The sequence below is a fragment of the Acanthochromis polyacanthus genome, chromosome 8 (assembly GCF_021347895.1).
Source record: "Acanthochromis polyacanthus isolate Apoly-LR-REF ecotype Palm Island chromosome 8, KAUST_Apoly_ChrSc, whole genome shotgun sequence".
NCBI lineage: Eukaryota > Metazoa > Chordata > Actinopteri > Pomacentridae > Acanthochromis > Acanthochromis polyacanthus.
This window is the reverse complement of record NC_067120.1, coordinates 11,627,640-11,646,503: the sequence shown is the minus strand read 5'-3', so window position 1 is coordinate 11,646,503 and position 18,864 is coordinate 11,627,640. Positions and strand designations below refer to the sequence as shown.

Genomic DNA, 18,864 nt, shown 5'->3' with positions numbered 1-18,864 from the left:
GTGAGCTACATCTGTGATTCTCAAACTTTGTGTCTTTGAGTTAGTCTTATTTAGGATGATTTGCAAAGTAAAAAATATCACATATGAAGACATAACTTTGGTAGTCTTGTTTATTTAATAGTAATTTCGATAAGCATCCTTCAAAATTGTCCAGGAGAAGAGATGCAGGTACTGATGAGGAGATAAAACTTTGGAAAAATATTGCTCTATAGCCTTTCAAACATGTTCTAATATTCAGTAGTCAAGTGTTTTTTTTTTTAATTTTGCTATTTGCAGCTTTAATCCAAAAAATATTATTTCTTTATTAAATTAATTTTCTGTTTTTTAAACGTAAAAACACAGATTTATAAGTCCCAAGCAAAAGTAGAACTTAACGGAACATGTTGCGTTGTGCAAGAGTCAGACAATGACAGAACATTACAGGTAAGAATCTATAATTGTTCTTTCATGGCTATATTTAACAAGGATATCTTCATATTATTTAACATTACATCATTTCATTTGTAATTATTTTAAGAAATGTAAAATTAATAACATTTGTAGAATTTAAATTTGATTTTGAAATGGTTACACTACCACTTCTATGTTTTATCTTTATCCCCAGTAACCAACATTTACCACTAGGTGGAGGCAGATGCTTACCTAAGCGCTACAATCTCCAGGATGCATTTGTTGATAAAAAGCTACCTTAATCCCCCTGAAAAGCAAATCCTACCAAAGTCAGACATGTAATAAGAAGAAATCCGGCACCTGAAAATGACAACACTTTCATTTCCAGAACTATCTGAATTACGCAGTGACTTGCTGCTGTGTCTTCTGTACTTCAATAATAATTATTTGTCTTTTTAACAATGCAGTTCTTAAAATAATGTGATTGGACTAATCACTCAGGTTTCTTATTATCAATAAATATTTAGTATAGATAATATCAGTCAACTGCAACAAATGCCTTTTGTGGATAACTATAAGTCCCATTTCATTTTCAAAAAGAAACGGAAAGTCAGCTGTAGATTTAATATAATGATGCGGCCTGGTTAATGCTTCCTCTGTGTGCAGCGGATCATTCAGTGTAATTTCTAATTAACACATTGCTATTTACTCTGCTGGATCATTAGGCCTCATCACAGAAGGATAATCCAGGGAAATTGAGAGTTTATGCTTCCCTTCCACCTTCCAATATGGTGCTGTATGCTAATGCATCATGTGGAAATTATCTAACAAATTAAGACAAATGTTGCCAGTTTAGTCAAGAATAATCTATTGAGCCAGGTTTTACCATTAACATACAGTATGTTGAAAGACGGTTTTTACATCCAAAATATTTCTAGTAAACCCATTTAATTTATAAATCTAATAGTTGATGCATTTTTCCCCCCTTTTCCCTGGCTTTTGAAGTTTGTCCAACAAATACATGACAAAGATGAAGATTTTTTTAGTGCAACTGCTATCAAAATTAAATATTGTAAGCAAGAAGGAATCAGTAGAAAGTATCTGTAGTGAAAGAAAATAATTGTAATGTTGTGTTGCATTAACTACTGTAAACCTTGTACCTTTAGTGCCAGCTACAGGCAGCTATTGTTGCAAATGCAGTGAGTAGCCCAGCGGTTGGTTTGAACATTAAAAGCCAAAGCAGCATTGTCTGATTCAGAATGTATCAGGTTGATTCCTCCTTTTAAAAGTAATACAAGAACTCTAGATCTGGAGCAGACCCCTCCTTTCATCATGAAAGGAACGATGAGCGTTAGGATCAGAAATGAAGGCTGTATCCTATTTGCGAAGCAGAATCATTAGGAAGGTTCTCCAACCAATTTCCATAAGTGGGGTAGCGGGAAGTATTTAGGCTACTCGAAGTATATCACTAATGAGAAAAGACAAAAAGGATTCATGTGCATGTTTTATGCAATCTCTTTTTGGGTGTAGATGAATAATTATTTATGATTGCAAAGCCTAAAAGGGAGGCAAGAAGATCGCAACTGCAAAGAGACTGGTAAAAAATTTAAAGAGGAAGTTAAATGAATATTTAAGGGAAGATGAAATATTTAATGGAAACAAATGAGCAAAACATTTAAAACAGCATGATAAATAGTAGTGAGTGCCATTAAAACGGCCCTCATAATTTGTGCTATTTGCTGCAGTAGCCGCAAGGTCTCACTTGTGCTTGTAATGGTGTGAACTGAGGACTCCAACAATTGTTTTCAGCATGCCAGTCACAATATGAGGACATTGTGTCTGAAACCCAGAGCTGACCTCCTATCTGAGAAATATTAGCCTTTGATTCAGTGGCGTTTGTATTGATGCCACGAGGCAGAAACAGTTCATGTTTTATTGACCTTCTCTATATCAGGGTTAAGGTTCTGAAAAAAAACACATAATGACATAAATTCAGAATTTGGTTGCAGTTAATTTCTCAAGAGACATTTGTGCAATAGGAGTTATCATAACATCAGCGCTTAAGTCTGATGCTCACATCTACAGCACATTTTAAAAAAAATCACCTACCAACATGAAAAGAAAAAAAATCTGGAGTATGTAGCAGCACACGTTCATTTGTTTTCCAAATGCGAAAATAATTAAATCAGCAAACAAATAATTATTCAAGTCAATGAGAACAATTATCTCAAAGACGCCTCTGAGACTCGGATGTGCATACTGAATTGATTAATTATCTTGCTGAAGATAATTGAGTGGAGCTAAATCTTTGACTGCTTCCTCTCCACGTGCACTTACCTTTATATGAATCTAAAGGAAAATATCATTTCCACAACCACTTACAAAATATGGGCATTGTGGAGTTTTTCTGTGTGTGTTCTCAAAAAAAAAAAAGCCATAGTATAAGGTCACTTTAAGAGCTGGATTTATAGTTTTGCAGTTATCTGGCAGCTACCGTACATTATTCCTGGATCATAAGAAAAAATCTAAAAATGTCCGTGGTTAGAAATAAGGGGCTGTTCATCTCTTAAACCTAAACTTCATGACCCTTAGGTTTTACAGCATATTCTAATCTTTATTAAATTGCCTATTAAATTTATTACAAATGTAGCAGCATTCTGACCTGTGCTCATCTGTCCAAGTTCAACTTTGTCAGCGGCGCCGTGTTATGCCCTTACTAACCTGTGGGCAGACTATTACTTACTTCTGAGCCAGACAGAGATCATTACCTCTGTGAATGATGGCAAGGAAGCCCGAGCCCAACAGCTTTATTTCCCAGCTCAACTCGGCGGACGCAAGCCATCACATCCTGTTAACAATTCCATGGCTCCACCATAAAGATAAGCTCTCTCAATCAGCCCCGTCTGTCCCGATCGCCACTGAAGGGCCATCAGTCATCACTACCCGGGAATGGGGCCCTCCTTATTCACTCGTGATTGACACCGTTTAGATGATTCAGCCAGAATCACCAGGCTGTTTATTTCCTCTGCGGACTAATGTACTGTTTTCTGATTAAGGGAGTTCATTAAATATTTATTTTTGATATCAGCATATTCGAGTTCATGTAATCAGTCTTTTTGCTCTGTGCAAATATTGGACCATTTCGTGTGGAATCTCACCGAGATGAATTAAGTCAGAGGCTTTGACATTTTAATCAGAGTGAACATAAGCAGCCAATTGTCACTGTCAAACCGCATAAAGGTCATTTCAATTGTTGAGAATCTGCTTGCCATAACATTTAATCCGTACATTGTAATGATTCATTTACATGTGAGATCCAGTTGATATTTTATGTGTAAGAACACATTCTGTTCAAGGCCTTTTATTCTATTAACCTGTCCTGTCTTTATTAGATCCTTTCTAAGATAATTCCCATATGGCTTAGCCTTTGATAAATATGCTTTTAGGTCTACCTAATTAATGCATTCCGCTGTGATTTTCTTCACTTGTCACCCACTCTTTAACCTCATAGCAAAAGAACAGACTTTTCCTACTCAAATTAAAGGTCCTCTGAGACGCTGTACATGTGTGAGCTAATGATGCAGCGCGCTGTACAACCTGATATCTTATCTTGAGGGCCTTGTTGAAATGTTTTGAATAAAAGTGAAATACATGACCTCGCTGTTTTGCAGTGTGGGTATATTCCAAGCAAACATATTTTAGTTTACCGTGTCGGAATTAAGTGATAATTCTGACTTTTTTTCCAGTTTGATTATCCCATGAGTCGTTTAATAGAGGTCTGATTTTGTTACAAACAAAATATTATTAGTAGTGCTATTTGCTTTGTGATGAGCCTCTCATTGGGATTGAGATATGTGTTTTGTTGTGAAACTACAGCCGATAGTGTTTGATGGTTTGAGCTAAATCTGGGAACTGGATTCTCTGTTGTGTTTCTAATTGGAAGTGCGTCTTTACATTAATTCGACTACGAGTAGAACAAAGCTACATTTAGATTCATGTGGGCACGGACTAGCAAAGCATTGGCGTGGTGTTGAGACAGCGTTTTTGAGGGGACACTGGAGACCTCCACTAACTAAGTCTACGATTTCCAAATTAATTAATGCAATTCAGCATTTTTAAATGCACCGCTCAATTTTTCCTTTTCCTGCCAGCATAACTGTAATTTCCAGCCATGTGACCAAGGGACCATTCATAGTTATAATGAATGGGATAACGCAGTGATCAGCATTCAGACTCATGGCCATTTTCTTAACTAAATTGTTTAATAAGAAAAAGGCCAGCTGTACCCTGCAATACAATATCTTGCTTCATAATTTAACATTTTTTAAAGATCATGCAATGCCATCATTTGCAATAATCCACCTAAATATAGTTTGAATTATACAGCTGTCACCTGTTATTGTAAAATGTTACTGGAAGGTTTTAAAGAAGTCACTAAAGGATTTGTTGTTTGTTTCTGTGGCAACATATCCCAGGGTGCCCAGTCTTTACAAATAGTAGTCTTTATACACATCTAGAGCAAAGGTTGTTTGGGAGAACAGTAAGATACATGGAATAGAATAGAGATATAAATGAACATTTTGTTTCACAGCATACAGAAAAAGCTGGAAGGCAGATAGATTTTTTTTTTGTGCCATGACCTTATTTTCCAGTAGGCGACACAGAATAATATTTATATGTAGATACAGAATTGTGTGCCATTTATTGATTTCAGATACTCTTACTGATGAATTTATTAAAAGCCTTGGGAACCTGTTACTCACTGGAACGCTGGACTGTAGATTGGGGCTATAGTGCTGTGATTTCTTTGTGTTCAGACAGTGAACTGTATTTGCCTTATAGGGCCGTTTAGATGTACAATGAACTCGTCACATTAATGTCTAAGGAGAGGCTGATAATGCAGGTCATTTATGAAAACATCCACTGAAACTGGGATTTTTCTTTGTACAGTTAATTTTATGATCAGAACCTCATGCTAAAACTAAGTACTAAGTAGCATTTGTTCTTGTGTATTGTTACTTTTGAAACACTAAGTAATTGAATTCAGCTGTATATAGCTGTATACAGCTGTATATAGTACATATAACATATCATATACAACAGGATGGCAGTGAATTTGCCATGAAATCAAGTTCACTGAGGACACTTGTCTTAAACATCAGCGCACTTCTTCTATTCCTAACTCAGTAAAGAGTTATGATAGTATTTAGGCAAAATACTGTTTTGACGCTTGACTGAGATATCAAACATCGTTGAGTTCATCCGTTGTCAAAATGCCAAGGCTCTTTCAAAATCAAAGATTGATCAACCCCTCAGCCAACACGAAACCCTTTGAAGCACGCTTTTAATTTAGCGTGTCAGAAAAGCCTACCGGTAACTGTCAGTGCATGCGTCTTACATCCAGTAAGCGATGAGAAAACCCAAAACTTATAATTACTCTTTCTGTCACTTTTTTTTATACAATAAATGTTTAAGTTACCATCCACACAAAACAATAAATATTGTGCACAAAAGCCTCTATTTCCCCCTCTCTGGCTTCAAACCCTCTAAAGAATTTATTCACCATTACAGCCAAACATTGTAACTACAAGAATACTTTTCCTTTTCTTTTAAAAAGATGAAATATTTTCTCTGCTGTGTAATTCTCTTCTCTGTATTTCAAGAGATACTGACCTAAAAAGGTTGATCAAAGACTGTTGGAACTCTACAGCCTGCAGCAACCAATAAATTGGTCCATTCGATGTTTTGCACTGACAAATTATTCTCCAGAGTACTAACATTCTTGGTAGCAACTCAATTAGCAAGAGACAGATGTAGCAAGAATTCACATTTATGTTTCATAGACGTTTCAATATTTTATTATTTCAGTGCATGTTGGCACGGACCCTTTTTATGTCATGGAAATGGTAACTGTTTGCTAATTCTCAGATAAAGTGATAGTTGTTTTGGTTGCATATTGCAGATTTGCGGGGAAACTACACTCCACATAAGCCTTTAGGCTTTTACACAATGTTTGAATGGCCTTGAGCATCGATATGTTTAATTTAATTGTAAAAAGCCAATATTTCTTATGTTAGCTGAGAGGAGACAGATCCTATTCACTGTCAATGTTAAGAGAAATGTCGACGAAGGAAAGTGGGGAAAAAATGTACTTTTCCCGTTGCAAACCTTTCTGATGTTTATATATTTAAACATCACGAGTGAGTGCAGAGCATCGAAGTCTAACATCAGACATGATAGTTGATTTAAAAATGTCATCATATTAGTCGGGTAATTACAACAGACAAAGCTCTCATCCATTTATAATGAAAGTACTAAAAACACAGTATGTTCAAAGTTGTCTAAAGAAGAAAAATACAGATGCCATCCATCCGCTCTTCTTTGCACAAGGGAATATATGCTGTCATTAATATGCATGGGTCCCTCTTGTCTCTGTTTGGGCATTTGATATTAACCCTCAGAAACACTGGTGACCTTTTGCACAAAACCATATGGTTAACAATGAGCGATCTTCCTGCTGTTCAAGCATCATTTACCTCAGAAAGGCATGAAAATAGAGCGCTTTACAGCACAACTCAATGAAGATGGGTGAAAGCATTCAGACATTCTGTTCAGTTCGTAGAGTGTAGAAATTTAGATGAACCATAACATATATATTTTTTATTATTTTATACATGGATCGTTTAACCATTTGAAGACACTCCCGTAAGTAGTGGACCTTAATTCTTCAGTGTATTGTGTTTGTTTACTTGTGGAATACAGTGCATCAACAGCATAAATATATGATCATACTCATGTTTTGAAAATCAAACATTAGGGATTATTACCTTATGTCACAAGAACTGAATCCGGTGACGTATGATGTACCGCTAGTGCAGCTCCACAGATGCAAATAACACCAACATTTTCTAAACAAGTGGCGCCTTTGCATGTGATGAGAGAGGCAAAACACATGGTGCATTTTCTGTTATGCAAATATGAAAGGGAACCAGAGCACAAAACAGCTTTATAGTCTCACTGTACATTTGCTGAGGAACATTTGAGAATATCAGACTGCATAATTAACTTCCGATGAAATGTTCCCTCGAGTCAGTCCTCTGCTTTATTAACAAAGCAATGAAGTTATTTTTAATTGGCCATTTCATTGTAAACCAAATTAGATAAATTGACATGGGACACACTGCTGAAGAATATAATGGATAGTCTTCTTTACCTTTGCATTACTAGTGATGTGGTCATGGTAAATAACATGTTTTTCTCATCAAACACCTAAAATGTGCAGTTTTGTTTCTTATAGGTGCTCAATGTACATGTACAATACAGAGCAAATATATATGTTTATTATGATGTGTAGGTGAGCATACAGCTTGAATTTCTATTACAACAGGTCTGTTCTTGTCTTTACAGGTATGAACTGAGGCCTATACAGCAAACTGTGAGTATTCGATGTCGTTTAAGTGGATTTTTAGAGCACTTTAGTTCATGTTAAATTAAGCTAGTTGGAGCCGATTCCAATTAGACTTTATTCATTTTTTGTTTTATGTATGTATATTTGTCCGCTTCTTTCTGTGCGTTTTCACCATGTAATTATTTCATTTGCTTTCACATACATGCATATCTTTGATATAGCATGTTCATCTTATGTATTTTATATGGTTTAGCTGCCTGAAATATAGCAATGACGGTGAGTGGCATTTGAAAACATGATGTAGGAACATAACAGTTGCAGAAACACAGCCGTGCTGCTCATCACAGTTTGAGATGAAGCTGTAACGGTTTAATAATGTAGATCAAAGTTTAAAAAAAAAAAAAAAACTGAGAGCAGAAGACGCCTTTGTGGCACCGCATGAAAATTTCTTGCAGCATAGCTTAAAGAAGACAACCAAAGGGGTGACGAGCAGTTGTAAGGACATCAAACAGTTCTGCCTCTTACTGAAGAAATACTAGAGAATTTTTTGGAAAGAGAGTCTGTCTTTTTACTAGCAGAGATTGCAGAATTGGCGTTGCACTTAACAGCAGGGTGTTGCCACTGGAGAACTACCTCGATAGCCTTTCCTAACCGCAGACCTCAACCAGAATGGATCATTAGGATTGTGCCAAAGATGGATGGCAACTTTCTGCACGACTTGCTGGCCGCCAGTGTACGAGTAGGGCGCAGGCTTTCCTCTGGTCCCTTGGCCTGCCTGCTGACCTGCTCCTGGGTCTTAGTTAACATTCAGGGAGCCCTGACCTGAAAAGCAGGCTTGGCAGCCGAACCAAGGTCCCATCCTCCCCAAAGAAATTAGAGGTGGTAATCTTTCAGGAACAACTTGCTAACCTTCCCAGACCATGTAAATGTAATGGATGCAGCTGATTGCCCTGCTTCTGTTTTGCAGTCCCTCTGTGTCCCGCTGTCACCGGCCATGGCAGGTTGTGGCCAATTTGTGTGTATCTGACAGCTCAGAAGTGACAAATGATGGCTCGGGCTAAAAGAAGGTTACATTTAAACACAGCACAGGTCAATGGAGTAGATGGCTGAATGCTAAATCATTGTCAGGGAAACTAATGATGTAACATTATAAGACAACAGGGCACGGTAAAAGATAAAGTGTAGGATGTCATATTGATACTATAATCAACCAATGTCTGTTTCAACTGCACATTCATCTTGATTTTGCATAGACATTCACATATTCTAGTCACTGCTGAATAGAAACATTGAGGAATCCCATACAAATGGCTATTTATGCAGCTGGATCCCTTTGTGTGCCACAAGAACACTGTGACAATATGTTCCCTCACTGCAATATTTTAGTGATGCTAAAAATACAATGACCGTTTAAAGCCTTTTCCCTGCAATACTGCTGGGACTATTCCAGTTTTAATGTCATTAGGACACAAAATACACTGTGTTAAGCATTAGAAACAAATATTTAATTCGCTGTGTCTAAGACGTGTTACACCTGCTGTAGCAATTTCAAAAACACACAGGAAGTCTGAATAACCAACACAGAAAGAGCCTGGGAACCGAAGCACGAGTTGTGGCATCTTGACAAGTCTTTAAGTAATTCTTACAAGAACAAACACCCTTAGGCTCACTTACTTCATTGCTTAAGTCAAAACAGAGAGTACATGCAGCCACTAGCCTGCAACAGAAATCAGAGAGGTGTCCACTGTTTTAATAAGAAATCTGAATGTATTTTTGGTCATCAGTGGGGGGCATATTGTTGGTTTTGTTCATGTAAAATGATGTACTCAACAAATATTTAGTCACATCTATGCCAAAAATGTTATTCCAGTATATCGCTGATTTCTATTCCAAGGAACAGGCAGTGTGGCAGCTAATAATAACCATTAGTACAACCTCACTCCGTGTAGCTGGAGGTTATGTGGACATGGAGTGTCCAGGAAGCTCAAGGACGGCTCACACTCCCAGATTAAACAACATTCACTCTCTGTCAAATGCCTAGCTCCCAAAACTGCCAAGCCAGAGGAAAATGAGCCCCCACACGACCCTCGCTGTGGATGACAGGATAAAACGCAAGACAGTTGTGCCTGAAGGAGACCCAGGATAACGAAATAATCTTTAATCTCTGTCCCTTCAAGGCACTTTCAACACCTGTTATTCTTGATGGCATTGTGAGAGAGGGCAGCTCGCAGATTCATTTTAAGCCGGGTAATTATTACACTAATTATTCACTTCGGTGTGGGGTGATTACCAGTCCTCGTTCAGGTGAATACTCGTCCGCGTGTACACCAGCTGTGGCCAAAGCAGCTTGGTGGAACAGTTGTTCCACTCCTTTTTCCCTCGCAGATATTTGACCTCTTGTCATGTTTGCAATCTGTACTTTGGGGGGAAGAGAGAAAAACAGCCAGAAACTTTTAATTGCTCAATAGAAACAGTAGTGAAAGGCACAGGTTTGGCCATCTGTTCAGCCCACACCGTCTCTTCAGCAAAGAAACTTCCTATTTAAACAGGTTGCACAGTTTCCAGTACCCTGCATGGTGGATTTATGGGACACAGATCCATCACTTCTAACAGCGTAGAGTTGTTGCTATGCCGCCCTGCGAAACAACAAGACATTATTTCTCTTAAATTAATGAGTACTCATAGTATTTTTCCCCCCTTCTCTTAAATAATTAATGAATCAAGATATATTCTTTTCATTTAACGGGATGCATTCATAATCACAGCTTGGGGGTCCAAAAGCCTTTAAGACAAATATTTCTGCTCTTTGACTAGATTTAATTCAATTAGTAGAAATACAACATCAAATACTATGCCTCCATTAACAGATCTTTCATGTTCAAAATGAGTGTCATGAATATTGCATCTGTGGTCATATGAAAACAATTATTCTCTGATGCTGTGGAGTTGCTAAAAAAATGTAAAAGTGAAAGTAATTTCCCTGCACTGCATTGGTGAGCTTAATCAGAGAGAAATTGTCCACATCTTCACACCATCACACAAGCATTGTTTTAATATGAAAGTTCACAAAACCCTTTTAAATATGTAGCAGAATTATCAGATACACATTTTTATAACTGTGGAAATAGATTTTTGATTACCTTCTGTCTAATTATCAATACTGTAGTATTTCATGGCATTTTGTATTTAAAGAATCTAGTTTGGTTATGCTGTAAGACCATAACCAACAGTGCGTTTGTCTGTTTCTCAAACTTTCTGCCTTCCCTCCTTCATGTCAGACATTACTGTTAAAAATTAGTCATCAATATTTAGCTTTATTTTTTGAAATGCTAAATAATTTATTGATAGAGATGGGCACTGTGTTTTTTAAAAGACTCACATAGGTGGAACTTAGTGTATTGGTTGTGGACATCTTTCAAGTGATTTATTTGCAGCATTCAAAGTGGTATATATATGATTTACTCTAAATAATACAGCCTGGTGATCATATAAATCAAGGACCATTGTAGCATTTCCCACGATATCTTTCACAGATGTGTATTTAATAGCTTTTGGGAATCCAGGTATGTCAGGCTTTGCCAAAAAGACAATACTTGTTAGGATAAATTAATTGTTACTTTTAGCCTTTTCGTGGGATTTGTTGACAATAAAGAAAAATGTAGAATGTCACCACACTTAGCTTTTAAACACACAACCTAAAACAGGGATCTGGAGTTTATGTAAACATTTGGATTGACAGTGTTGTTAGGAATTGGAGCATAAAACATCCACAGATTAAAAAAAAAAATACAATTTAAAAAATTGCATGTGGGGATGTAAGAACACGGAGCTCACTTGGTATTTCTTTGTAATATACTGAAATAGTCAACTTTTATCACGGGAAATGATGAACTGATTCAGTGAGTGTCAGTGGGGTGTTGCTATAAGACCTTTTACGCATTACAACTAAGAACATTTGCTTATTGTCATTAAGGCTCAATCTGAGAATTTTGTATTGCAAAGAATATCTTCAACCGTCCTATGATTAAAATAGCGACAATAAAATGCAGGGGCTTGTTACTAATATTGCTGATATACACACAAAATAATACGTGTCTCAATGCAACAGAACCACTCCTGTTCTGAAATATTTCACACACCGACTGCCAACCTTGAAGAAACTCAAATGGCAAATCACTGTCTTCCAAAGTTAGAAAAAACAGTAGAAACAATTGCAGTTCTTTCTCTTCTAAAGGCCAGATTTCACTGTCTCTGGAAACACTGGTGAAATATAAATGCTCTGTGACACCGTGTCCGCTGATTGCTATACTCTCTAGGCAATGTCAATTTTGTGGAAGTACTTGCAGATTAAGTCGGCAGGATGTCAAGAGCCCTTGTAGAGGCTGCTATCTTGTCTTAGCGAAGGGTCCGAAAGCCCTTGTCTATTACTGGAGACACCCCAAGGACAGATGCTTTAGGCTTAGGGGGGTGATAGAGAATAATAGCACATTAGATTCTTAATGTATCTTGGATGCGGGACTCGGGGGAGACAGAACTCCTGGGTAATCCAAATTCATCTTTCTCTCTCCCTCATTTCCTCCTTTCTTTCTTGTCTTTCTTCGCTCTGTCCAGAGTTGGGCCCTGTCTGCCTCTTGAGGTGCTGAATCTTAGCCTGAAGCTACATACTACACAGTTCATTCATCAAAAGCATGACCCTCTCCAGTCAGGGACAGGATGCTATGGACTAATGAACTGAGTGTACGGTATGAACGTATGTGTGTCATATCTCTGCACACAGGGGAGAGAATCTTTACTTATTACAGGCCATCATAACACATAAAACACACCAGACACAAGCGCCCTGTCTGTCCAGTGTGCCCCTATTGCTATTCTTCTTGTTATATTATGTGAAATATTTCTACTAAAAGCATAATTTAAAGGCTGAATGTCACTGTGAATGTCATTGTGATACATCCAGCCGGTATATATGCAAAATGAATGAGTGGTTTCGGAAAAAGTACCTGCAGGGAAAGAAGTTTTGTCACTCAATCTTTTTCCAACTTTTTCCTGCAAGGCCTCTCTCTGTGTGGTAAATATATTGTCATAAAGCTAATATGTAATGAACAGCAGTAGTGTAGCGTTCCCCTCTGGAGCTTTTTATTGTCATACATCATACGCAAATTGGGGATAAAGGGATTTTCTTTTTTCTTGTCCCAGCCTGAATCTGTGGTGTGCTAAACTTACGCTAGTGGTAAGAAATCACTGTCTCCACCCCCCTACCCCACTTACCACCAGCGTGGAGCCCCCACCCCCTTCTCCAACCCCAGGCCAAGGGTACACCTTGATGAGTGAACAGGGAGGCTAATTCAGTCCTCAGGCTTAATTAATCCTATGTCTTATTTGATGAATGGCTCCCAAATTGTGCTGTAATAGTGGTATTTTTTCGTGGAGGGGGCTGCGGAGCGGCGTGTTGACACGGAGCTAGGAGAAAGTCAAAGTCGGGACTTCCGAGAGGCTTGACTTAGGGCTTTGTTTGCAAAGTTGTTGTCCTCTGTAGACACTTTAAACCCCGTCCTCTGACGTCAGGCCAGCTGCACAGAGTGATGGTGCGCTGTAGGGAACATGGGTTTATGGATTTCTCCTGGCTAACATCACTATAGGAGTCCACTGCCTTTGTTGCACGCTGGGTGTGTCACTTTTGCCAAACATGATTTGTTGTCTGTAAATACAGAGTGCCCTGCGATGTTTTTTTTTTTCATTTTACACCAATATCTGCCTCAGGGGGGCAACACATTACAATGATAAATCCCATGTTTGACTTTTATAATGGAAGGTGCCTAAACTGTTCAAAACCAACAGTTTTTCTTTATGATAAATCTAAATGTGATGTGAAATTGTTCAGTTATTTGACCAAGGTTATAGTTAAATGTATGACACGCATGAAATATGTCACACGTCTGACTCGAAAGTAAATATAGAATTTTATTGAACAATTTGTGTTATTATAGGCGGACTCCCAGTGCACAACTAGTGCATAATATAATTATTGTGGATTGCGCACTATTTTTTTTATGTTGTAAATGTGCCCACACGCCATATGATACCATTACTGCCCACAGATTCAGGAGTCCTGCTTCAACCCGATTAATATTAATCCTTTTGTCACAAAGCCTTCTGCTTTAAGTATGCATTGTCCTAACAGAGGTAGCACTTAAAACTAACGATGTCATAAATTTTTCGGGCTAATGTGGCAGGCGTAAAGGGAGCTTTGGCGGGTGGGGTGAGGGTCTGGTGATTTGAGAGGAACGATGATGAGATTCGGTGGCCTAGCCCAAGCAATGAACTTGATTAAACTAATCTCATCTCTATCAAAGCATCACTCGGATCCCCCCTTGTCCCATTATTCATGGCAATGGGATAATTACACTGAGATGCATGGGGCCAGACAGATAGCATTGTGACACGGGCCCTCAGACCCTGGGCTATGCCTTCCACTAGTATGCGGCCTGTTCATTTTAAACACAGATTAATTATGGTCAATGGGATGGTTCACATCTGTCACTCTTAGTGAGAAAAATGGAAATTATTGCCTCTCAAGATGATAAAGGATGTATATTAAGTCATCTTCTAGTTGGAGGTTGAATAGGGATGAATACGATCAGCATTTTAATTCTGACATCAGCATTATATGTGTCAGAATAATGTGGAAAAACAGCAGCAGCAGATAAGATGCCGTGATGATAGCCACTGTACCGAAAAACTCACAACCCTCCTGTCTCCTAAAACCAAAGTATACAAATCTAATGACAGTGGACTCTAGTATGTTCTACCTTCAGATTCAGAGTAAGTTTGTGTGCTTTTGTTCTGATTATATTGTCAGTAAATCAATAAGTCAACGATGATGCCCCAGCTACATTTTTAGAAGTTGGTAGAATAAATATAGCAACAAGCACAGTTTATGATTTGCTTTAGCTAGTGCCAAGAACCCACACCCTCTGTTTAGTCATACTTCCCATGTGGTCATAAAAGTGTTTTATGATTTTAATGATTTAAATCTGAAGCATTGTAATTACAAACAAACACTAGTTTATTTGTGCTCTTCACTGACATTTATTTACTTTTGTGTAAAAAAAATCTAAGTCCAAGCTTAAAAGAATTTCCAATGTTATTTGGGGGGGATTTTTAACCCAAAGCACACAAAATGATAATATCCATGTTTATGCAATTAAAGGATGCATCAATATTCAAGTAAAATTTTTCAAGTAAAATGTATTTGATTAGTAATGATCACATAACTAATTGAGCATTGTAATATTTATGTAATCAACTCAGAGGTGTTTGTGTTACAGTACAGTACTAACACCTACACATGTCAGTAGGTTATTCTGTAGATATATTTTTTCAGGCATTACATTTGCTTCTTCTTTTTCTTGATTTTACTGAGGCAGCAATGAGGCAAATAACAAATTAAGCCCTTCGCTGTGAGTTGTAAGTAAATATAACCCTGAGCAGCTTAACTATTCAGAGTACATTTTAATGGGTTTAGTGTCTTTGTTTTACTTTTGTTTGGATGTCTGTGTCAGACGAATGAACGTTTTCATCAGCTAAGCGGTCGGACCACCTGACACACACACACACACACACACACACACACACACACACACACACACACACACACACACACACACACACACACACACAGAGAGAGAGAAACACACAGTTCCATATACACACCCCAAGGGACTCCTGAGGGACAACAGGGAGTGATGAGCAGACACAAGCAATAGACACCCAGCCAGTGTAATTATCTCCTGGAGTGGTGTATGCAGTCGCTGAGCTCTGCCCTGCCTCGGTCAGAGCTCTGTGGCCCTCAGTGCTCGTCTGCAGGTTGTTTTTTTTACCGCCACAGTGATTGGGTTTCTTCCTTCGTATACCCCAAGGATGTTTTTCTGCAGTTCAGCCTTTCAACTCTGTCCCCAAGGACTAACATCTAGTCACCGACTACTGACCATACCACTTGAAACTAACAAGATTATTTGATTGCACAGTCTACTAGCGTTCCCTTTCTTCCTATTTTTTCAGAGTACGTACCTGAGAAGATATTGTTCCTATTGTTAGCTTGTTGTTGGCACACAGATCAAAAGCCGTTCCACAAGTATATGTGACTGTAAAATGTAGGTTTATGATAATACACAGGGCTTGCCCAGATGTGTACAGGCATGTTTATTTTCTTCTTCAGGGGTTTATATATTGAATTAAAAGTGCATATTAATTAACACCCCTCTCTTTGTGCAGTAATTCTTTATATTTGGATGTGGTCCAATGCAGTAAACAGGCTCTCAGATGCAAATGTTTATTGCGGTGCTGTTTGTAATAGTCACCTTTCATTGAACCGGCATTTTATATGCTCTGACACAACGGTTACAGATTGCAAATAAAAAATGTTTTAGCTTGAAATGCAAGAGATGCATCTTAAAGGAACACAACGCTTTAAATTCAACCCGAGTCTAATTTTGTCCTAATTTTTCCTCTCAGCTTTTTACTCCCCACTTGAATTACTGAAATCTGGACATAAAGTAGCATCACAGGATTTTCCAGAGACGCAATGAGGGGATAAAACTGACAAATTGTACAGTCTTTCAGAAATACATCAACAGCTTATTTGTGAGTAGTAAATGTAATTGAGAATATTGAAGTGTTATCCATGCCACATCACTATTGTAATCTACATTTTGACGTGGTTTTAGTACTTTCGTTTTTATTCCTTAACCTGTACAATATATTCTACACATAGTCTATAATTATCTGTTTCCCAGAGTCACAGTCAGAGAAAACAGTCACTCTCTAGATGTCCAAATCAGCAAAAGAATCACATGTGTTGATCTTTATAACCTATGTATCAATGTCTTGTCTCCTGATTCTTTTTTTGGGAAATGTAGACCCTAGATGGTGACGTTTTTCAAGCCAAAGATCAAGTAAAGTTTAGTATAAAACCACACAATACTTATGATGTTCTTTCTTCACTGGCATTGCTTTGACATTCAACATTGATTTTCAGTTTTCCTTTAGCCAGAAATGTGCCCATGCACAAGAAAATTGTGCTAACAGGGCTGTAAGGCTTATAGATATCTCTCACCAATGCCCTTCTGCACTTGTAGCTCTGCTGTACCATCACTGATGTAGTTCAAGCTGTGCAGGAGCATCACCAGTGTTTATCCATCCATTACCTATACCCACTTTATCCTGCTGAGGCTCACATCTGACATAGAGGTAGATGTACATCCTGGACCGGTTACCAGTCCTTCACCCAGCTAACACAAAGAGACAGATAACCATGCACACTCCCACTGCAACCAATTAGGAATCACCAATCACTGTGCATGTGTTTGGTTTGTGGGAGGAAACAAAGCCAGACACTGGGAGAACATCAGCAGGTTCAAACCCAGAAAATGTAAACCACTCTTTACATTAATATACACTGACATGAATTTGATATTCTGGTCTTACTTTGTTCAAGTCAGCTTTTAATGGCATCAACTTTCAGTAAAGTAGGAACTACAGAAAGTTTCTTTGGGATTTCACCTGTCACTTATTTTGGTTTGAGATCTAGTTGCTTGCAGCTCTTACTCAAGTTTCTAGTTCAGTGTTTACCTACTTGCTGGATATGTCCTTGTGCAAGAAAATGTATTTTATGTTATCTTTGCATTGCTCTGTCTAGTGTGCAATGTAATTAGCTTGTTTTTTTGAGTGTGCAGAAACAGCGTCACAACAAGTTGTGAAAATGCAAGTTAAAGACGGCCGTTAAACAAGTTCAGTCTTATCTCAGCTGTTGAAAGCAGTAATTTGGAGCGCTGAAAGGAAATAAAGTTGTTGTTTCCCTATTAATAAATTCTAACAGTGACTTATATTGCTGAGAAGCTTCCAAGTTGGACCGGATATGCGTCGGTTCTGTCTATAATGTGAAATGGAACAGATCTTGGCACTGAGAGAGGTCATTAAGACAAATGAGGAAACAAAGAGGGGGTATTTGTATCGAAAGAAAAGTTCTAGGAAAGTTTTCTTGGCTTCTTGGACTCTGTGACTTTATACCAAAGCTGTCGGCCAAACTACTTTTGTACTGAACATGAAAAAGTAACCTTAAAGTAAATAAGCTTTAGGTAAACTTGAGGTTCCACTAAGGTGTAAGAAAAACATGACAGCTAAACGACTTTTAACCTCTGGAAATGCTGTGTATAATTGAGGTGATTGGATCTGTTAAAGGCGAACTTCGTTTTTTTTCAACCTGGGGTCTGTTTTCATATGTCATTTCATACATGTGAGTGATGGAGAAATGAATTTTCGACATAGCTCCAGTATTTAGCCAGGCAGGCAGCTTAGCAGCTCAGCTAGCAGCTCAGCTAGCAAAAAGTATGGGGCAACTTGCCCCCTCGCGTCAAAGTCCGCCCTAACGTGCTTTTTTTCCCACACTGACTGGCTCGGATAGTCTCAACGAGTGTCCCACAACATACTTGAGATGAGAAGTGAACGAAAACCTCCACATTACTTGGCGATCGCTATTTGTTGTGGTCTGTATCCAAATCTCAGGACGCTAGAAAGCAAATCTCGTTCCGAAATCGCGCGAGAAAAGCACGTTAGGGCGGACTTTGACGCGGGGGGGGCAAGTTGCCCCATACTTTTCGCTAGCTGAGCTGCGAAGCTGCCTGCCTGGCTAAATACTGGAGCTATGTCGAAAATTAATTTCTCCATCACTCACATGTATGAAATGACATATGAAAACAGACCCCAGGTTGAAAAAAACCGAAGTTCCCCTTTAACTGCAGATTTTGAAAAAAATCTTTAAATTGGAACAAATTTCTCACACATATTATGCATATTATACAGAAACTTTTCCCTCCACTAAAGCCCTATATATTTAATTGCTTAAATGACTAGTTTAGGTACAAAACATATAATTAGTCATTCACTGCCGCATACTTTCTGATTTTGTTCATCAATATAGTTATTTTGTAAAAATTCACACAACTTTGTCACTAAAAAACTGTGTTGTTTCCATTATTGCACTTCATATAGAAAAACAACAATCCCAT

At 38.1% G+C, this 18,864-nt stretch overlaps 1 long non-coding RNA gene across 4 annotated transcripts in view; it reads left to right on the top strand.

Annotated features, from left to right (window-relative positions):
* The window catches only part of LOC110948956 (uncharacterized), a 92,235-nt gene that overhangs the window by 1,321 nt on the left and 72,050 nt on the right, over nt 1–18,864 (top strand). For all 4 annotated transcript variants that reach the window (XR_007943874.1, XR_007943872.1, XR_007943873.1 and 1 more), the window contains exon 2: nt 7,798–7,825. This is a non-coding gene — a long non-coding RNA (uncharacterized LOC110948956). The remainder of the gene's footprint in view (nt 1–7,797; nt 7,826–18,864) is intronic.